At 40.5% G+C, this 23,475-nt stretch overlaps 2 protein-coding genes across 2 annotated transcripts in view; both read left to right on the top strand.

The window, feature by feature from the left end:
• LOC127526150 (uncharacterized) overlaps window positions 1–23,475 on the top strand; it is a 260,787-nt gene that overhangs the window by 51,046 nt on the left and 186,266 nt on the right. The window lies entirely within an intron of this gene.
• ntf3 (neurotrophin 3) overlaps window positions 1–23,475 on the top strand; it is a 140,619-nt gene that overhangs the window by 44,635 nt on the left and 72,509 nt on the right. The window lies entirely within an intron of this gene.

The following is a 23,475-nucleotide window of genomic DNA, read 5'->3' as shown; positions in this document are numbered from 1 at the left end:
TTCTTCCGCCACCACCACTTGATCATGGCACCATGCAGTCACCTGTGATGATGGAATGAAGGCAGGTGTCTCAGTTGTCCATGAAACCAACTTTATCAAATCCTGTCATGTGAAGCCTGAAAATAAAGAGAATGGTAGAATGCCTAGTGGGGACTGGGTGATCTTTTGGTCTTGGAACCCCTGTGGATTTTGTTTTTTCTGCAGCCTAACTGGAGTTTTTGGTTTTTTTTTGGTTTTTCTGTCCTCCAGCCATCTGACCTTACCTTTTTTTGTTACTTATTCTTTAATATTATTATCTAATCTTAATTGTTTTTTTTTCTTGTAACTTTCACTTTGGTGTCTTGTAAGGTGCTTTGAGTTACATTGTTTGTATGAAAATGTGCTATATAAATAAATTTTGTTGTTGTAGATGCTTAAACAGTGGCTACAGTTCTGAAAAATAAACTTGCTGTGCTTATAATGAAACTTTCCAGACTGAATCTTTTTATGAGCAGGAGAGCAGGCATCATCACAGTAAGTCACAAGGGGCCTAATAATTACAAACTGATGTTCAAGGATACAGGGATATCCAGGGCTTTCAGAACATTAAAGCTCCTGGACTTTCAGAAGACTGTACTCAACACTGGAAGTAATTTTGGGATTGTCTCTGAAGGAATTCCACAATGGGATTTAAATGGCCACACTCAGTTAGTGACTCACTAAGGCTGGAGTTGGAGCAAAGGAAGTGATAGAGATGTTTTTTTGTTTTTTTATCGAGTTAGAGAACTAGACATACTCAGTTTGACCCAGTGGGTAAGATAGTTTCTTTTGTGTTTAATTTGTTTTTATTTGTCATCTCCCTCTGAAAATGCTTTTTTAATGTAGACTTGGGTTTTGATCTCTTTACCTTGAATTGGGGTATCACACAGAGGTTTTCACACCACAATATATATCCATACAATCATACAGATTGTTTATTTACATTGCATCTGAAGACGTAGCTGCCCTGTAATTTTGTTATAGATGGTATAATGACAATAAAGGCTTCTAATCTAAGCTAAAGTGTTTCTCATAACTACTCACCACTGAAACATGTTAATACGTTTACAGTTAAGTAGCATTTATTGAAAATGAACTGATGACATTTACTTTTTAAATGGTACATTTGTATCTGAATTATTTACTTCTCCATCTAAATTATACCACTAGTATTCATTCATTTTCCAGATATTATTTTGTAAAAAAAACTCCCCTTACCCCAAGGTACAAATCTGCTAATTTATACTCATTGTTTCAACTCCATTTCCAAAAAAGTTGTGCAAAATGTAAATAAAAGCAGAATCTGATGATTTTTGCAAAACATGTAAACCTTATATTTAATTGAAAATAGTATAAAGATAACATAACAAATGTTTGAAAGTGAGACATTTTTTGTTTTTTTGAAAAAAATATTTGCTCATTTTGAACTTGATGCCAGCAACACATTTAAAAAAAGATGGGACAGGGCATGTTTACCACTGTGTTCATCACCTCTTCTTTTAACACCACTCTGTTAACATTTGGGACCAGAGGAGACCATCTGCTGTAGTTTTCAAAGTATTTTTCATTTCATTATGCACATGTTTTCAATGTATGACAGATCTGGAATGCAGGCAAGACATTTTGGCACCCGGAAACTTTTACTAAGGAACCATGCTGTTATAATACATGCAAAATGTGGTTTAGCATTGTATGAGTTTTCCACTTCCACTTAGTCTGTCTTAAATGAGCTTGGGCCCAGAGAAGGAAGCAATGTTTCTGGATCATATTTACATATGGTTTCTTCTTAACATGGTTGAGCTTTAATTTGCATTTATGGATGCAATGACAAACTGTGTTCACAAAGAATGGTATTCAGAAGTGTTCCTGTGCGCATGATTTCCACTACAGAATCGTGTCTATTTTTAATGCAGAGCTGCCGGAGGGCCCAAAGATCATAGGCATGCAATATTGGCTTTCAGCCTTGTCCCTTACTTGAGGATTGAGGAATAGCATACTTAAATTGTTGCATTATTTGTCTTTCACAGAGTGGTGAATCCCTGCCCATCTTTACTTCTGAGAGTCTCCGTTTCTCTGGGATGCTTTTTCTATATCCATTCACGTTACTGACCTGTTGCCAGTTAACCTAATTAGTTGTGAGATGTTCCAGCAGGAGTTTTTTTAGCAATACACATCTTTTCCAGTCTTTTATTCCCCCAGTCCCAACTTTTTTGAAAAGTGTTGTGGCATCAAATTCAAAATGAAGATATGTATTTTTTATAAAACAATAAAATTTCTCAGTATCAACGTTTTTGATATGTTGTGTTTATTCTATTTTCAATTAAATATGGGTTTAAATGATAAATTTTTATTTTTAAAATTTATTTCATCTTACTTCACAGACATATATTCACAATACTGACAAAATTCATGGTATAATTATTTTTTTTGTTTTTTTACATTTTTTCCTGTCCTACTTAATCCAGGTTGCTGTAATATATCACATCTAAATTGGTCACAAGATATGGGTGACATGTTAGTCTATCACAAGACACACGTAATCACTAATCAAACTTTTGTGCATGTTATTAGAATTCAAAATATCACATGAACAAGTACAGACGTAGCCAAAAATATTTGTACTCCTCCACTTTTTGAAAAAAAAAATTACAATTTTCTCAGGACTATGTTAAAACTGACTGAAGTATTTTGGTATCTGTCATTCTTTATTTTACATTTAACAGAACTTAAAGTATAATTTTGATTTATGACCTAATGTATTATTTTAATAACAACAACAAACATTTATTTCTATAGCACATTATTATACAGACAATGTAGCTCAAAGTGCTTTACAAGATATCAAAGAAGTAGATACTTGCAAAGAGAAATACATTCAAATTAGATAAGAATAATAATGCATAAATAGTATGCAGACAATAAATAATATACACTTAACATGTTAGATATATAATTTACAGAAATAAAGTCCTTAAATATATAATTGTTTTTTTGTCTGCAAATGACGGTCCAATGATAAGGTCAGTTGGCCAGGACAGTCAGGAAAAAAAAAAAGCTGGAGTATAAAAAAAAATCTATAGTGGTTATAGTTGAAAAGACCGCCCAGCCCCACTGGGCATTCTGCCTAACATAAATATTCTTATGTAGGTCATTATTATTTTTTTAAGGCTCTGTCATCGATGATTTGATACAGTCCCTATTTAAACAGAGATCATATCTTTTATCTATTTATTTGTTTGTTTCTTGCATGGAATAAAAGCTAATGTGATAAAACTGGCATTTCCAGTGTTAGTGAAATCTGCTGGTTATTTTCCATATATTATGAATGTTCTAGTGTTGTTGCAGCCCATGTGAAGTATAAAAAACATTTTTTGAGCACTATTAAAGTGTTGTTTGGATGTAATAGTAATGTATTTGTATTTCCTGAATCTCTATAGTTCACCATGTTTACTGTAACCTGAACACCTCCATTTTATGGTCTTTGATTATGTCCATTTCATTCATTTCCTGTGCTCCATTACTTTGAACAAAGCCTCAATGTGCTTTTAGCCACAGTTTTGTCATGGAACCTGCTCTTGGTTTCACTTCTCATTTTGTACTGTCTCGTTAGTTTTATTGTGAAATAGTCACTTGATGCATGATTTAAGAGTATCTAAACAAGCTCACTACTTTGATCCAGTGCCCTGTCCTAGAAGTCCTTCATCCTTCCTGAATGCCATGTATCTGTTTCATGTTTAGTTCAGTCCTCTTTTTTGTTTATTGCTCTTCCACTTAACAGTCTAAAGTATAGTTTACGTTTATAAGTACGTCAAAATACTTACATACTTACTTACGTTTATAAGTATGCCAAAGGCAGCGTAATATAGAGATCATCTACAACAACGCACAGAAAGTAATGCTGAATACAAAACACCACAAAATACAGTTTGTACATTATATATAAAAATTAAGTATATCCAGAGATATTTTAAAATCTAGTTCTTAAAGTGTGTAAGTATTAATAAACCAATTTTCAGGTTGTCTGCACTTGTTTTGTTTTTGTTTTTTTTAACTCCACTTTGCATTCCCCATACTTACCTGTCTCAAAACTGTTTTTTGATTTTCATTTCTGTGTACTTTCTTTTGACTATGTCTTATTACATGCCAGCAGTATGAGTTACAAGATGGATCAGCCTTTAAACGTTCTTGTTTACTTGTTTGCTGTACAACTCTACAAGGACCACTATTTTCACCATCCTCTAAATAAACCATTTTGTGAAACAAATGCTAGATGTAAAGAATACAGGAGGTGAAACATTGTTGCAGACATTTGTTTGTCTGTGTAATTTTTAGAAGCCATTCAGGACAATGTAAACTCTGCGTTTCTGTTTTAAGTTTCTACATAATTATTTTATCAGAACTGCTTCCTTCTGCTTCTAAAATCAGGATTCCGTCAAATGTAACCTATGTGATTAATAATTTGAAACTACAGTTAAGTGCCATCTGAGTGCAATTGATTCTTTGTGTGTAAACTTTTTTGACTCGTGAGTAGGCATTGAATTACTGTTCTTAGTGTGATACACAATATACTTTTCTTTTCGCCAGATCTTATAGTAGTTGTCTCAACAACTAAAACTCCAGTTTGTTTTAATGCTGTAATTTTTCTAGATGGAATGATGTCTGGGGTCATTTAGAGTCCCTAAATTATAGATTGTGTCAGTAATAAAGGACAAATATTTTTTCATCTGACTAATAATTTAATCATATTTTGTTTCTGCCAATCATTGTACAGATTATGTTTCTCTTTCTTGTTCCCTTTTATAGGAGTATAATTATCAAAATATTCTTGTTAATAGTAATTCTGCACTTGTCTTTTGTTTGGTAGGGACATTTTTATTGAATAATGTAAGTTATGCTTTCTTTTTCTTTGGTATTGTTATTACAGGCTGTTACAGTACTGATTTAATTTTCACAAAAACAGTCAGCAGTAGGTGTTCCTGCAAACCAATCCTCAGGAAAGATGTGTTGTTTCACAGTGACCTCGGTCCCTCAAGTCTTGCTGCCAATCATCATGCACTTACAGTGTGTAGTGACTTTAATCATATCCTTGATATGCTGTTATGGTTTAGCAGTGGCTGATTGTGTAACCATTCCTTTGTACTGTTGAGGCAGAAGGTCCGCCAGAGGTTCTCACCTGGAAAGAAGGCTCTATGAGTTGAAGGATAGGCAAACAGAATAATTAGCTTTATTGCAATAAAACAATAACGCAGACTCAACCCAATTAGGCCAAACCGAGTTGAGCCCAGAACAGGCCAAAAATCACAGTTTATATAATCATTTCTTATCGTCTTGACCTCATTTGAAACAATGCCTTTGCTATCTATTCTGACTCACTACTCCAGCTTGCTTCTCATGGCCACCAATATTTTCCGCATTTCGTCATTAGTATCATTCCTTGCTTCCTGGCCTTCAAACAACAGGTGTTCTCCTTGTTCCCCATTCTTTGTCCTCAGGTAGTTTCTGTACGTCATTCTTTTCCTGCTCTATCTTTCCGAGTTACCCAATATTGGTAATTTTGCTTTGAGCTTAACTAGCTTAACTAAAAATGAAATATGACTAATGCCTTTATTTAACTGTTTGCTTGACATATCTAATTTACACTAAGTTTAATCCTTATAGAAGCTGTTAATTACTTTTATGTCTATTTATGCTTATACATAAATTTTTTTTCATAAATTCCCCCTTTGAGGCTTATTCAAGCCTCACCACCTAACCTGAAATTCCAAAAGAAAGGTAGGGGATGTCAGTTCAAATCTTCTTCGGAGCCTAATACAGACCCCTTACAGTTCTTTTCAATCTTCAACACCCGAACCTCTCTTCTGGTGGCACAGGAGCCAAACATCTCCCCCCATCAATCAACAGAAAGGAGTAAAAGACTCCTCGCCCTATTCTAACAGTGAAAAATATGCGTAATCAATCATGAGTACATATAGAATTGAATAACATAGTACATAAAGCTTATAGGGTAAGAGTACTGTATATACATGAAGCTTAGAAAAGAATAATAAAGAAATAGTCCATAATGTGTCTTCTTCCACTCAGAGAAAATATTATTTAGCAACAACAATTTTTCTTCAACCCAGGTACTTTGCGCATCGTAGAGGGTCACATCCCTGGGGAGCGATTACCAGCACATCACCCAGGAAGCCACTTGTTTTAGGCTTCATTTTGCAAAATTTATCCAAATAAAGGCAACATCTAGTGGAGGTGTGGGCTGAGGTTCATAAATCTGTATGTTCAATTGCTTAACAGCAATCCTGGTGATGAAAGATCTGATCACGGGCAAAGCACAGCAAAGCAATACTGGGACGGCCAATAAAATGAATCCTGCCTTAATAAGTAAGGACTTCCAAAATCCCAACCCATAGTTAAATATGTCCCAAAAATTTTTATTTCTTCCAGCATTTTCGTAAACTTCTTGTCTAAGTGCCTTAAGCTTAGTCATCGCCTGTGTAAAGAATCCCTCAGGGGCTGTGTTGTTTGGAATGAATCTGCAGCATTCATCTCTGAACATCTGACATACTCCTCCTTTTTCTGCTAACAGCCAATCTAAGGCTTGCCTGTTCTGCCAGGTCATTCGGCTAGTGGCATCTACTTGCTCACCTAAGGCGGTTAATACGCTGTCAGTATAGTTAATGAACCTTTGCTGGTTATAATACAACCAGTTAATCCATTCTAGATTTTTATTTTGTGTTATCCAAATAAATATTGATTCAAACCCTGCTTTGATCTCATTCCGTGCCTTATTTTCTTCAGGGATCCCTCTTGGTTGTCCTATCGCATCTATATATACTCTTGGATAGGGAGTATATGCTCTTTTTACCCTCCTATCTTCTTGCAGATACCCTATAGTAACTTCTTGTACTGCCATCACTGTGGTGCATTTTCCTGACCAATTTTCTGGTAAAGTATCAAGGTGTCCAAATCTTGTGCCACATAGCCACCATCTATCTGCTAAAGGCCTGTCCTGAATATTTACTGCTCTTGTTACAATTGAGGGTTTCTCTAATTGCCATGCCTTCGTACAGTTACCTTCAAACCTTCCAACTGACACTGTTCCTTTTCTTACATAGCATTCATACTCTGAAGATTTTGCCTTGGTATATTGAGGTGGTTTCTGTTTTGTGGTAGGCCAAATCCCTGAATGCTTACAGTTTAACCACTTGAGTCCCTCATTTGTAAACTGTGTTGAGCCCTGCAGCAAAATGCACCAATAAGGACAATATTCACAACTATTCTTAACATGCTGCCTACATGTTTGTGAGGAATATGGAAATGGAACTACAATTATTGCTGGCTTTGCTTTAGCACAAAAATAACATTCTTTTTTCGCTAGTTCTTTAGCTGTGTACGCTCCCCATTGGTACCAGTCATTATTCCGGGCTTCCTCCCATAACTCCAGATATTCACCATTATTTTTAGTGTCCCATTCAATCACAATGCTCCTTTTAGTTCTTTGAGGATAGTCATCACCTGTCCAAAATACCTGTGCCCCCTTCTTCAGATATGAGTTAGTGTCATTGAGGGGTCCAGGCAATATCTGAAAATTCGATTGTGGGGGAGGAGGTCAGATGGACCTTCTCCTGGGCTTGTTTGGTCTTCAATATACCTACTAGCATCAGTATACCCAAGCCCAGCAACACCAGGGGCCTCATGTATAAATGGTGCGTACGCAGAGAAATGTTGCGTACTCCCATTTCCACTCTCAGATCGCGATGTATAAAACCTAAACTTCGCGTAAAGCCACGCACATTTCCACGGTAACTCATACCTTGGCATACGCAATTTCTCCGCTCGGTTTTGCAGACTGGCGGCACCCAGTGTCAAAGTAGTGCTACTGTTACTATGTGGTCACCCTTTCTTTCTTAGCTCCACATTCCTGACGCGGCTTTATAAATACACTGAAATTAACTGCATATTGTTTATTAGTGTAATGCATCTGATTGTAATTAACCTGTAGCAATATAATGGTCCAGGGAATAGCCATAGTATTCCAAATACCATAACTGCTTTAGCGTTGTTACGCTCACTGCATCTTGTTCTTCTTTTTGCTGCTCCCGTTAAGGGTTGCCACTGCGGATCATCTTTTTCCATATTACTCTCACTGCACCACTTGGAGTATTTATATCACTGTATCTGAGTGTGAATCACAGCAGCAGCTGATCGGAAACAGAATTATCGGTATACAGTTTCAAGTACACACTACCTCAACCACGGCAAAAAGCGTCAAAGCCTTTCCTGTACGGACCTCGCGTTTCAGAAACAGTTTCATCCCAAGAACTATAAACGCACTCAATCAGTCCATCAAGTGCTCCTTGTAGAACTGTTTGTACTTATAAGTACAATCACCTCACTGTAAACTTACACTACAGTTATAATATTGCACAACCTGCGCTACTTTATAAAGCGTGTATGATGGCAATATCATTTTTAAGATGAAATGCAGCAAAATATGTTGCTTATAGTATACAGATAAAACTTTAACTTCATTTAAATAATCTGTATTGTTAATAATTAAACATATGAGGACACGGTGCCGCAGCGTATAGCTAGTTCACAGATAGCTCCTGCCTTGCGCTGTATTCTTGCTGGTGCTGACGCGACACTGGAAGGATAGATGAACAGAATAATTAAACATGTACTACAAAGATATTTCAATGTTCCTTAAAAGAATCGGCGTTCTAAGCTTACAAATGGCTTAACGTCTATTACAGAGCTGATTGTGTGGCAATTGGGTTTTTGGAGAAAGAAAAGTAAGGACAGGAATTGGAGGTTAGTACGTTTGAAAGAGACAGTACTTGTGTAATAAATTATTTCATCGAAGGTCGCACATGGCGCAGCAAACCTCTTGCGTGAGATATGAACAATCACTGCGCCACCGTGTTCCCATGTTTAATAACATGCTTTCATTCCTATCATCATGAAAATGATATCACGTATACATCCCAGTATTTTAATTATTCAGAGAGCTGTAATATCTCAAATGTAATGGATTTTGTGTCCTGTCGGAGAAAGAGAAAGAACAGAAGCACGTAGTGATTCACACACATAGAGCACATAGAAGATCAAACACAGAACAAAGCATTTAACGTGCTACTTGAGAAACTAGTAAAATAAACGATTTTAAGATGAAGTTTATGATGTTCTACTTTAATGGCAAAATACACTACGTGATTAAAGTGGAAATTTCGAGATTAAAGTTGACATTTCATGCTTTTTTCCCACTGTGTGTTTATTTTTTTGTCTGTACCCTAATAAGCTTTCATATGACAGTCAGACGGTGGGCTACGACTTGCCTTTTCACGGCGACTTTGATATGTGATTTCTTTTTTATTTCGGGCACTGTGCGACTTTGTGAACTCGATCTTTCGAGTTTCTCCTACACTCTGTCACTCGATCAACTTTCTTTTGTTGATTATACCACTGTTTAAACCAACAAATAGTACGTTTTTCCTTTGCCTCCACTTGGTATTCGCTGAAATTCTTGTATTTTCCCCTGTGCTTTTCCCATTGTCTTTTCTCAGAAGGCTATTTATATCGATTTGCATATTCAAAGAGGCGTAATTCTGGGAGGAGTTGGGGCGGGACAGAAGGTGCGTGCACGTGCGTTACTTTTCACGCTGATCGGGATTTATGTAGTGGAAGAACGTGAAAGTTTGCGTGCGCACAGATTCCTGCATCTGGATTTTTCTGTGCGTACGCACAATCCCGCTTTTGTGCTTACGCCATGTTATAGAGTGAGTTCTACGCACGCCGTTATACATGAGGCCCCTGAAGTGTCAACAGCAAGCGGATCTTCACACGTCCAGTTGATGTCATCTGGATCAGAGAGCTCATCAGCCGGTTTTCCATCATCGTTCTCTGTATCTCCTGTGGAATCGGACCGACTGACAGGACTGTGTGATGATGCGGGTTTGCTGTATACTCCCATCTGCTGTCCGGGAGCCCTTAACCCGACTCCCGCTGAATTCCGCGGCCTTATGCAGAGAGTCATCCGCCCTTCATCACTGGTCACTCCCGCTACATGATCACTCAGCGGGAGCGACCACTACTACTACTCCCGGGTGTCAGCTCAACACCCAGGCATCCTGCACAGCTGCATGCGAGCCTGCACTCGCTCGCTCCCTCTCTCGCACCAGCTTTGTCTCTCTCCACTTCCTGCTTTCTCCTGCAACGTTTCTCACCTTTTTCTCCTCCAACGTTTCAATTTGTTTCTCTCCTTTCTTTTTTTCCCCTGAGCCGGCTCGCGCTTCTATATATCAAGAGGGCATGGCAGCTGTGGCAAATTAGCAGCCACAGAAACAATCACGGATATAGATGATTTCTCACCTGTGCACTTAGGTGAGAAACACCCACACCGCAAATCGCCCTGAGAACCGCTTCAGCCACACTACCACCACACCCCCTCACCAAGCCGCGAGCGCTGTGATTATTTATTTTAAAAACTGGCCATAGAACGGGAGCTGTGGACCTGCAACACCACAGACTGACACTTCTTTGGTTGGACATACCCCAAAGACTGACATCCTGATTGCCTGGCTGGTCTCCTGGGCTCCGTCCTCCACTTTCGGCATCACCTGGGGTAGCCTCTGGTGAGACATCGGAGGTGTCTTCTGATGTGGCTTCTCCTCCTCCATCAAAAGCAGAGTTGTCATCTCTTTGTGGTCCATGAGGTGCCTTTGGGACTCGAGTGCAGTGATTTAGGTGATACGAAGTTGTGCTTCCTTTCACTTCGGCTGCTGTGGCTGTAGCTTGCGTTACCTCAAACGGACCTTCTCATCTGGCTTAGTCCCACCTTCTTCGGAAAACCCTCTAGCTGCTCTAAAGGGGGACCCTTATGGGGTTCCCTCCAAACAGGTGTAGGCATTGGCCGGCCAGTAAGCATTTCATGCGGTGTTAGATGCGTCACTTTGTTAGTCTGTGAACGATAAAACATTAAAGCAATTGGCAAAGCATTTACCCAATTAAGACCAGAGTCTGCGCAGATCTTAGCTATTTTATTCTTTAGGATCCCATTTGCTCTTTCCACCATTCCCTGTGATTGGGGGTGGTACACACAGCCAAGTCCATCCATCCATCCATTTTCCAACCCGCTGAATCCGAACACAGGGTCACGGGGTTCTGCTGGAGCCAATCCCAGCCAACACAGGGCACAAGGCAGGAAACAATCCTGGGCAGGGTGCCAACCCACCGCAGACACAGCCAAGTCTCTGTTTTATTCTCAATGTTTGCATTACCTTCTTTATTGTTTTTTCAATGAAGGCTGACCCATTGTCTGAGCTGATTATTGACAGGATAACAAACCTCGGTATGACTTCCCTTGTCAAGAACTGGATTACTGTTTTAGCACTTTGATTAGGTGAGGGAATCGCTTCAATCCATCTGCTGAATCTGTCTATTATTGCCAGCAGGTACCTTTTTCCAGAAATTGTAACTTTCATGTTTGAGTAGTCCATCAAAAGATGTTTAAATGGACCTTCAGGTACTGGAATGTGCCCTATGGTGGCAGTGATTCCCTTTCTGGCATTGTTTTTTGCACAAATTACACGATCTGATAGGTATTTGTCCACTGCTGCTTGTAAATAAGGTGAACAAAAACCATAACTTTTAATCTTATTCAGCACTTCCCCCCTTGCGCAATGGTCAGAACTCTTTGCATCTCTAATGAACATTTGTAAAAGTGATGCAGGGGCCACAAGCAAACCATCTGGGGTTCGCCATATTCCTTGAACTGACCTTTGTGCCCCTTGGCAGTCCCAGAGCATTTTTTCTGCCATTCCGACTCTGTTTTGCATAGCAATTATGTCTTTCTCTGTGGTATTTGTCTCAATAATGACTAGTGGTGCTAGCATGGCCTCTGCAGAATTGGCAGCCTGACGGGCCACAGAATCCACAAGGCCATTACCTTTTGTCACATAGTCATTTCCCTTCTTGTGGGCTTGGCACTTAACAATAGCAAGTTTTTTGGGCATTAACATTGCTGCTATTAATTGCATAATCTGATCACAGTGTTGAATGGGTGACCCATCAGTCTTTTAGAACCCACTTTGTTTTCATATAGCTCCAAAGAAATGGAAGATACCATATGCATATGCTGAGTCAGTGAAAACAGTGACACTTTTTTGTTCCCCTAACCTGCATGCTTCAGTGAGGACTTTAAGCTCAGCCAATTGTGCTGAGCATGGCTAATCACATTTTTGAGAAATTAGTGTTTTGAACTGTCTTCCAACATACTCCACAACCCCAAATCCCGTATGAAGGCCTAAATGGTCTTTGAAACAAGAGCCACCAACAAAAAACAAATGATCTGGATTATGGAGCGGAACAGAGTCCAAATCAGGTCACAGTTTTGTGAAAATCGGGATCCTTCTCTGTCTCCAACCTCCACTTTTTCAACTGTCTATCCACAAAAGTAACAGGATTTTCCGAGTCACCAATGGGGTCTAATTTAGTTGGGTACTCTTCCTGTAGGACCCTCCACAATGCTGACCTATGAGGGTCAAAAAGATTTGCATCATATACAGTGGTGCCCAGCACATCTGATAAATTGGCTCGCTCGACAAATTTGACATTGTACTGCTGCCCCAATTCTTGCTAGTAATGCTTTAATGTCCCCAACAGCCAGAAATTTCCCTGTCGTTCTTTCCTCAAATGCTGTGATCCGTTTGCCCTCTCCTTCGTATATGCTGGGAAGTGCTGCCACCAGGCTCTCCAAATCCTGCGTTATCCATGGCGTATACTGCACTCTGTCTCCCTTAATCAACACAGGGTATTGTCCTCCTCTTAGTCTAGCAGGTGGTTTCAGTGTTTTCCTGTTTCTCAATTTATTTGTGTATTCTTCCTGCCCAATACTAAGCACTTGATCTAACCTTTCCAGGTTCAAATCAATAACTTACCTCTCTAGGCTCCTTACTTCGCCGTTTAGCTCTTTTTCTCTTGGGGTTTCCCTCAGTGATGTGGTCCCCACTGAGGCCTGTTCTCTTCCCCATGCTCCCTTTGTAATTCGCCCTTTTTCGTTCCTTACAGTTTTATCTGATAGTTTTATCATCCCAATCCTCATTGTCTTCAGATTCATCTCCTGACTTGCATTTGTTTCAAATATCCATGATTTTTACTTTCAGCCTCACCCCTTGTAGCTGTCATATCGCTGGCATGATCTTTCAATGGAACATCCTCTACTAGTAGGAGTGCGTGTGTCAGTTCCTGAACCTCAAGGTATGGAAAAACTGACTCTTGATAGTTTTTTCCAATATCTCTTTCTGTCTGTCCCATTCCTCTGCAAGTCCCAATCCTGGATTCTCAAGTTCCCTCATTATGGTCCTATAATAAGTCTGTCCACAGTCTCTCAGTATTTTACCTGTGTTCTGATATTCTCGCAAGACCTTCCTCAAGGCGCTATAACCTGCGCTCTTTTATTCTCAGCTTGCTGCTTCTTCTGAGAAGCTGCATTTGTTTCTTCCCACCACATAAGACTCTCATTTATATTATTACTTCATGCCTGGTGCCGTTCCTGAGCCGATCTGCGCTCTTGCCGTTCTAGCTCGTTCTGTCTTGACTCCTCCCTTTCTTGTCCTTCTGATTCTTCCCTGGGTTTCTTCTAACCCTGAGGGCACGGCCTGGGATGCCATCTGGTCCCAGAGCTTTGCGAGGATTGACCTTTTTGAAGGACCTTCTCACATCAGACGTTTCAAGGATCAGAGTGACAGACTCACTGCCCCCTTGAGGATATAGCACCTGTTCTTTGTTGGCTGCATCAAAATGAGCATAGAAAGTGTTGAGCTCGTCTGCAAGATATGCAGTGGGCTGCTTTGTATGCATCAGAGTCCCCTGAGCCAAAGGCAGAGGTCCGCGCCTTGAGCTTAGCCCGAATCTCCCCATTTACTCAGGGTTTCTGGTTAGGATATATGCAAATGGAGGTTTTAGTGACAACATCGTCAATGCACCTGCTGATATATCCTGTGACAGAGTCTGCGAATTCATTGATGTTGCCATCAGCTGCATCCTCAAACATCTGCCAATCAGTTGTTTCAAAGCAGTCCTGTAAGACCCCCTCAGCTTCACTATCCCATTTGTAGATGTCCCTGTAAACCGGTTTTTCCTGTTTAAGTCTTTGTTTATATGCGGGCAGCAGCAATATAGAGCACTGACTTATTTTCTCTAGTGTTGTGCTTCTTTTCACTGCTTCGCCCACAAACATCTACATTACGTTCAGTTCTGCCTTTCTTTTGCTTTCTCTATTGTCACTAACATCTTTTGTCTTATAATTCTTTATGTGCTTTATCATTTCCTTGCACAGTCCCAGATTAAACAAGCCTTTTTTGGGCCAGCGGGTCTTAAGACCTTTTGTTCTCTTATGCCATTTTTGAGACAATATTTCTATAAGTTCCTTATGGAGGAGAACTTTATGCCCCAATATGTTCACAGGAAACTCTTTTCCATCCATCTCAACTCCTTGCAGTCTTGGGCTTCCTACCGCCAACCTTAAATTGGGATCTCTATTTAAATTAGGTTTGATCTTGCACAGGACTTTTCTCACTGTGACAGCGGGCAGCATGTATCTCCCTGCATTGTTTCTTGGACACCAGTTTACACTTCTCGCTATTATACTGAGTTCAACACCAGGATCTGTCAGCACCTTTCCTGTTACTCCTTGCCCTCTTTCAAAGCCACAATTTATTCCCTCCTGCAAATATGGCTCCAAATGTCCTTGAAAAAGAATCATAATAAATTGAAGTCTGTTAGACTCCACCAACTCCTCTAATGTGGCTCCCAACTTTCTCACCGACCAATTTCTCCCAATTATAGTTTCCCAGTCTATAAATGGCCACTCTTCCTGAACTTTTCCTGAACAAATTCGATATTTCTGTAATAGCTCTTAGTAAAAAGTCTTTAGCGCCCTCCATTAGTTTGCACGGCTGTCCTGCTGTGTTTATGTAAAAATCCTCTTTCCAATAGTGTGTATGCACACCATGAGTTATTTGTAGGATCATCTTAGTGATGTGCTGTTGTGCCATAAATATTCCGGCTTTACTCTCCCACAATTTATGTCCACAGTAATAAATCTGCACTATATTTCTTTCCTGTGTCTCAACCTTACAGTATTCACACAGGACTTTTTCCTGTATGCTAATCTGTAGCTCCTGCTACCTTTTCTCGTTTTTCTTCAACAATCTGCAGTTTTCTTATTTCTATTCCAGTCTCATGCAAATATCTATTCACTTCCAGCACTGTCCTTTTTATGCCTTCTCTTGCTCTTCCTGACATGCAAGCTCCAAATCGTGCCACTCAATGTGTATATATGGGTGATTAGACGAAAGCCTGCATCCCACCAACCACATTTCCACTATTTTTATTCTCCTTCGGATACACACCGTAAAAACGTTTAAACCTATCCTGTTTTTTCTGCCCCACAGCCGATATCCCCCGTAACAATATTTTTTCCACACGCATCTCCAGATGGTGTACAGGACCAAAATTATGGATCTAAACAATAGCCCTTTTTTATATGAGCCTACTGAAAACTTTTGCACTATTATTCCTCTCACAGGGTTAAATTTATACACTTTAACTTTTACACACATATGTTTCCGTTCTTGTCACTTTGTATCAATATAGCCCTTTATTTTTATATACAGAAGTTACTGTATATATATATATATTTCTTCTATATACACTTTATATATTGTTATATCTCAAAACCCTTAATCCACATTCGTATTCACTCACACTTTTTGCACCTTTGTGCATGCCCTATTTTTGCACCTTTTGTGCCACACACGTTCTGCACTCTGCACCTCTGTGCTTCACTCACTGCGTCGCTGATTACGCTCCACACACTCTTTGCACTTACGTGCCTTCCCTAACTTGTAATAAATAAATTCTTTTATTCTCTTATCTGTCCCTAACACTAGCACACTCACACCACCTGTCCCCGTGCAGCCCTTCCTTCTTGCTCTCCCTATGACAAGCCTGGAAGCGGTATCTGGATAGGCTTTTTCGCCTATACCTTGTAGCCCCCTGTCTCTAATCCGGGGCGGTAACTATAGGTCTTCACTCACACCTGAAGTCAATTCTTTCACTGAGGCACAGTTAGAAGGGGCTGTCAGTGCAATTAGTGCTGCAGCGCCTCCCTGTTAATCTGTTCTCTCTGAAGAGCAGCTTATGGGTGGCCAGCAATTTGTTGCCTTTTTTATGCCATCCTGCTCACGCTACACTAGGAGAACAATCTCAGCCATAGTAGGAAGCGATACTTCAGGAATTCCACGCCTACCTGTACAAGGCTTTTCTGATGTTACGGTAACCTTAGTATATGTAGATCTTACAACTGACCCGTGCAGCCCTCCGTTTCTCCTGGAACTGAGTGGTATCCGTCAGACTACTGAACAATTTGAGTTTCCAGTATTTTTGTGCAAGTACTTTCTCACAATAACACTCACTCTAGCTTTACAGCCTTCACACTTTTTACTTGAGTCTGTGTGCCTATCCCTTCATCCTACCTTGTTCTTTTAGAGAGGCTTTTCTGCCACTGCCTCCATCAGAAGGGCAGACGCTCTGTGAAACTTCACACAAACAATTTTAGAGAAATATTGCTTACCTTTCTAGGTGGCCACCATCTGTGTCCGTTTCGCAGAGCACCATCCCGCCTTTAGATCCTGCAGCCGCCTTTTCCCTCCTCACGTCGGGGTCGCCAGAATTTGTCGAGGCAGAAGGTCCACCAGAGGTTCTCACCTGGAAAGAAGGCTCTAGGAGTCGAAGGATAGGCAAACAGAATAATTAGCTTTATTGCAATAAAACAATAATGCAGACTCAACCCAATTAGGCCAAACCGAGTTGAGCCCCAAACAGGCCAAAAATCACAGTTAATATAATCATTTCGCCCAAACAACACCACCTGTAAACTAGACTTGCTCTAATCCACTGTGCCAGTAATGTAGATCACATAACGGTCATTCAGTTTGGCGCCCGCCCCAGAGTCCACAGTCAAACGCAGCGGCTTCCCAGAGTCAGTAGGTGGCGCCTAAATAACACAACGTAATGCGCCATGGCACCCGCCCCAGAGTCAAACGCAGCGGCTTCCCAAAACGCAGCGGCTTCCCAGAGTCGGTAGGTGGCGCCCAAACAACACAACCTGTGAGCCACTGTGCCAGTAATATAAATCACATAACTGTCACAGACTCTAACTCAGCGGCTTCCCAGACTCAGTGGCTGGCACACAAACACCACAACCTGTAAACTAATCATGCTGTGCTCCACTCTGCCAGCAGTCGGTGTCAGCAGAGGCAACGGAATCACGTCTCCACAAAACGAAACCGCTTTAGTACAGATATGCTTATGTAATTAAATGACATTTCCCCAGACGCACCCACCCTCCATGATATGTCATCCATCCAGATATCGGACGGAACAGAAACTGATTGCCATTCTTGGATTTCCGATTCGCTAGAGAATCGCGGGCTTACTTGTTGTAAAACTATTACTGAGTAGGAGTATGGCACGTACCGGACACTGAAGGGAGGGGAAAACATCACCTGGTCTCATAAATCTTGGTTCCTCCTGATTCATGTTAATGGAATGTTAACAAAGATACACAGCAAATAATTCAATTAATCCATAGGGTTTTAACAGTACAGGCATATGGTGTCAGTGTTATGGTCTGGAATGTGTTTTTATTGGCCCATTTTGAGACGCTTCTAAGAGATGGACAGTGTGTTAATGGCATTATTTATCTGTATCTGTTGCAAAAAAGTGCCTTCCTTTATGGTAGCAGGCTGTATGTCACAAAAGTAAATTAAATGTTCCAGAAACATGATATTAGATTCAGCTTCATACAACAAACTCTACATTTGCTAGATCTCAACCCAGTTGACCATCTGTTGAATGACATTGATTAGTCTATATATGGTTGAGAGACACAGAGTAGTTAAGTTGTTATAGGTATGATATGGAACGAAATGGATTTAAAATTGGCTAACACTCCCAGGATCACTCTGTTCAATAACTTTGTTTAGTAAATATCCTTAAAAGTTTGGGCTGTACTGAGAGCTTGCATTGTACATATTCTTCATAAAACTACTCTTGTATAGGCTATATCTTTTCCAGTCTGTAAAGGCAATACATGCTGTACCTTTGTGCTCTTGTGTTTCATGAGCCAGTGCATTCTTCCCGTGTTCAGGAAACCTTTAAAAGTCAAATGATTTGGGTTGTTTTCTTCGAAAATTATGTACCTGTTCAAAATATTAGTGAAACTTGTAATGAACAATTTTATATAGCAATTCAAAAAGTCGCTAAATTTGAAAACAAAAACATCTATTCATGTATAGTCTTAAAAGTAAATGTTCATATTTAGTCTCCCTAAACATTATTATGTGCCAGAGTTTACCATATACTTTATCTGTAAACAAAATGTTGATGAAAAATGTATCCAGTAAAACAATCAATTTATGCAGAGCATTTCTGATTACTATAGTGATTGTGCAGGAGAGTGGCAGATGCTAGAAAGTTCTTCATTCAGCTTGCAGCCTTTGGTGAAGTGGAAGGGGAAATAAATAAATAAATAAATAGGTGGTTGAATCATCATTAAACAATGTCACCACATCAAAAATTAATTGGCCCAATGACTACATACTCGATAGAAGAACATTCTGTGCTCCAAGGCAGTATTAGGACTGTCTCATCTGTTTGCATCTATGTATTCAACTATTCCATCTTTTTTATCAGAAGCACCTTGCCTTGAGTGTTTTATGAGAGAATGTCAAAGGAAACAAATAGTTTGGTTTTATTATTTATGCAGGTGATAATCATAATTAGAAGAAGGGAAAGTTTCCAGTTTTTAACCTGGTAATTTTCTTATCAACTTTTTTGCAAATTTGCTTAAGTACCTTATTTTTCCAGATGTTTTAGTAAGCATAACAACATTTAAAGGATTACAATAAAAAATATTTTATCCCTATTAACTAAACTTTACACTCTTCTTTATATGTCAGAGTAGCAGGTAAATTTTACAGCCTTGGTGGGGTTGTTCAGTATGAAATACACTTTGGCTCAATGCTCACAGAGGAATCTACCAGGAATTCTAATTTTCTAAAAGGCACAAAGTACAAGTCTGCAGATTGATGGCCATCACATCTAAGTATTAATAAATGCATGGCCATGTTTCTGTAATCCCTGTAATGGCTGACATCACAGGAACTGGTTTCTTGTCTATACTTACTGACACGTGACTTTAATGTATCTAGCAGTTATTCCACAAAACAGCAAAATCTGGACTGGGCTCCCATGCTGGTACCCAATATCAAACCATTGGCCTGCTGCCAACACATAGAGTTACAGAGGTAGGTGAACATTGGCTAGGCCTATTTACCACCAAAACTGCATTACAGCAGCAATAGGTGCTGTTGGCCTATTAATTCACTTTGGCAACTAGGCAGTTGAAAACAAACAAAAAGTGCTTGTAATTCTGGCTTACATAAAAGCCATGACCAGTGTTAAAACATATAAAAAGCTGATAGTGACAACAAACAATGCAATGTTGACTGGACAAGCTACTTTTGCTTTATTTTAATGGACCATATGAATAATAATCCCAATTGTTTGCTGAGCTCTCAGACTGTAGCTATCTACATGATGCCCAATGTAAACTATCTCTTTAAAAAAGACAGTCTTTTACAAGTACCTTTCAAAATCAATGAGTCACAAAAAAGATCATAAGCTTCATTACAACAAATGATTATTTGATACCATCATCTGTAAAGCTACCTGCACAGATGTCTACTTGTTTCATGTACTATAGCAATAAATAACAAACATATTCGAGCCAGAATAAAAAATTAAGAACTTGGTGGTGGAGCTGTTAAGTCCTAGTATTGGTCAGTAGTGCAGAGAGCTAAGTGAAAGTTTTGGTGAAGGGCCGATTGTGCTCTTCTTGTGACCCGCTGGGCTGGCTACTTTGAGCAGTTGTTCACAGATTAAATATCAATTTAAATTTTTAACAATTGTCCTTTTCAGGCACAAGTGCTTTGTTTGTTCCCCATACATGGGCACATGCCTGACAAAATCATTTTCAAACAACTGACAAGGTTCTTCAAAAAATTGGCTTGGGCATGGTCAAAATCATGTCAGTTATCATTGATGGAGACCTGTCAGGGGGCAATGCCAAGTGTATAGTATACAGTCTTGGTGTTATTAGCCCAGTGTTAGAAATATAACTGCATCATTCACAAATCAGTTACATGCTGGATTGTGTGGGAAAATTAAAAACACCATGAATACAGTGAAGAAGCATGTAAACTTCATTTGCGAGAGTTTCAGTCTGCAACTTTACCTCTTTAGAACCCTGCTGTAGGAAATGTCAGCTACATATCACAAACTGTTGCTGCTTTTTGGTGTGTTCTGGATTAGCAACCTCTAAATACTGAAGAGAGTGTGCAATCCATACAATTAATTTTTGTTCCGTTTTATGCCCACATCTTTGTGAATTTTGAGAATGACAGCAAAGAAATGCCATGTTGTGAAGATACATAAGGCTTTCTGCTTAAATTTAGCTCAGTTTAATGAAATCCAAAGAGAAGAAAGTGGCACTTTCCACGGCTACAGCAACAGTGCAAGATAAACAAAAATGTGAGAGGATTTCCTGATACATGTGTTCATGGCAGGGCTGATAGAGAATTTTAAAGAGTGGTTTCAGAGGTTTATTTGCTGAAATCAATTCCTTCTCTTTCTGTGAGAGCAGTTTTCAATTTCTGAAGATGGATAGTCAGCTACTGAGGCCAAAATATGACTGGGTGAAACAACTTTTTAACTTGTGATCTTAGAAATATCAAAATCAAAGAGCAACACATGGATGACATTTGGATAAATACGGTTCCCCAATTCAAATGGACAAGAGAGACTACAGTGGTGCTCATCACAATATTTCCTTTCACCTATATCTATGAATCATTGTTTTCTTCAAGGGACATTAACAGGGACAGGAGAGTAAAACTCTCTCCAATGCATACTGGATCAGCAGAATACCTCCCCACCTTAAGGTGAGTTCTCTTAATGAACTGTGAGCAAAGTCAAATTGCTACAGTAAATCCTACCTAATTAAGTACACTTAATGGTAAGAATGATGATGATAAATTAAAAATAAGACAGATAAAAAAAAACTGCTGTACAAAAGATACTAAATCAATTTATGGATAGCACCCTTTACAGGTCAAGAAACCATGGATAGATAATTAATTACTTTAATTTTTATGAATCTTGATATTGTCCTAGGTATGGCGTTAAACTGCATCTGGCCCTGCAAACGGTCCTCCAACTTGCAGGGAAATCATGGGAGTTGGTGGCAGGATTGGCACTCCAGCCACTGAAAAAAAAGTTCACAAAGCTCCGAGACGACAGAAAGGACTCCTTTTTGCTCTCTGCAGGAGTAGCTCTGCTGCAGCTGCCCATAGGAATGCTGCTTGCATCATGAAGGGGATGGGTGAAAGCCCTTGGCAGCCCCATCCCCGGTGGAGTCAAAGCCATTGGAGAGCAAATGGGGTCAGAACTGTTGGGAGACGGAACTGGTGTGGTGCTGAGGTGTCGCCTGCTGCACGGCAGCACTTGGGTCCCAATTTGAGGCGGCCCATATGGGTGACCGCATGGAATGTCTTGTCTCCGGCAAGATAATCATCTTCCTCTGCTGTCAGAGGAGCTGTGTAAACTCTGCATTTCAGTGGCAGCACTCTCTGAGGTGCGCAGACCGGGGACTGGCCAGATCTCTATAGGTGGATAAACCTTTTATTGGTCTGGTCGGTCTGATGGCTGTTATACTCGGGGAGTAGCTGTTGCTGTAGCGGATTGGCTTCTTCCAATGGTGTCCGATATCACTCCTTTCAACCAGCGTATTATGAGACTCAGATTAAGGCACTCCCTGGGTGCCTTGTCTGTTGTCTCATTGTATGCTCCAACCATGGTGAGTGATGTCTTGGCAAGGGAGACATTTTATTTGCAGCTTTGCTCAGTGGTTGACGGGTGACCACGAGGTGACACTCTTTTGGTCATGGGTGACTTCAATGCAGCCACTGGCACTGACAGGGCTGGCTAAGAGGATTGCCTCGGTCCCCAAGGGTCTGGTGACCATGGTAAAAGTGGCTCCATGTTCCTTGACTTTGCAAAAGGTATGGGGCTGCGAATCGCTGGATCCTGGTTCCAGTGCCCAGAACTGCATCGTTGGACTTGGTACTCCAATACTGGTGGTGCAGTGAAGGAGATCGATTACATCCTCATGGGCAGATGCTGGAGGCTCTTACAAAACTGCAGGGTCTACAGAAGTGCCCAGTTTGTGAATTCTGACCATAGACTTGTTGTTGCTACTCTTAAGATTAAACTTAGGTCCAGTAGGTTATCACCTACTATGAAAATGAGCCTGGACTTGGCCAGACTCCAAGACCAGACTGTTTCTAATGAGTCTGTATGCAGTTTGTGTGAGAAACTTGCAGATCTGGGTATGACTGCCGATCCTAATGTGATGTGGGAGACCTTCTGTGACAAGACCCTGAAGTTTGCAGAGGGCTGTGTTGGTGTTACCGGTGTTCCCAGAAGGAGGTGTTTCATCTTGCAGGGCACCCCGGATATTATCGAGAGGAGTCGCAGCGCACGGCTCGATGGCAACTCTGGTCTGTACCAGGAACTGAGAGGGACAGCTGCGAGGGCTCTGAGGGCAGATAAAGAGGTGTTTGTTAGAGGAATCTATGAACAAGTGACACACCATCTGTGGTCTAGCGACCCACGTCCTGCTCACAGAGGAATCGAAGCATTACGCACATCTAAATCTGCTCCTCGGAGAGTCGCAGTCAGGGCAGCTGATGGAACGGTCCTTACTGATTACACTGCAGTTGTGACCCGCTGGGCTGGCTACTTTGAGCAATTGCTCAAAGCTGATCCTCCAGCTAGGATGTTGGATATCTCTGGGTTCACGGTTCTTGAGGCTGATCCTCCAATTATCTGTGAACCACCCAATCTCACTGAGATTGCACAGGTGGTGAACCAGCTGAGGGGGGGGGAAAGGCTGCAGGGATCTGTGGTATCCAGGGTGAACTTCTCCAGGCTGGTAAGGCTGTCCTTCTGGCATTACAAGCAATCTTTGCTTCCATATGGGAGACTGGCATCATCCCAACTGACTGGAAAATGGGACTTGTTGTCCCTATCTTGAAAAGGGAAGGGTGATTGCCTAGATTGCAGCAACTACAGGGGGATAACACTGCTCTCTGTGCTGGGTAAGGTTCTTTCTAGGGTCGTCCTCAATAGGATCCGTGATCACTTGCTCACCTACCAGCAACCAGAACAGTCTAGTTTTACGCCTAAGAAGTCTACCATGGATCACATCCTGGCACTGAGGGTTCTCAAGGAGTGCAAACGCGAATATCGGCAGAGTTTTTCTGCAGCCTTTGT

The sequence above is a fragment of the Erpetoichthys calabaricus genome, chromosome 1, assembly GCF_900747795.2.
Source record: "Erpetoichthys calabaricus chromosome 1, fErpCal1.3, whole genome shotgun sequence".
NCBI lineage: Eukaryota > Metazoa > Chordata > Cladistia > Polypteriformes > Polypteridae > Erpetoichthys > Erpetoichthys calabaricus.
The sequence above is the reverse complement of the archived record's forward strand: the minus strand, read 5'-3'. Positions and strand labels throughout refer to the sequence as shown.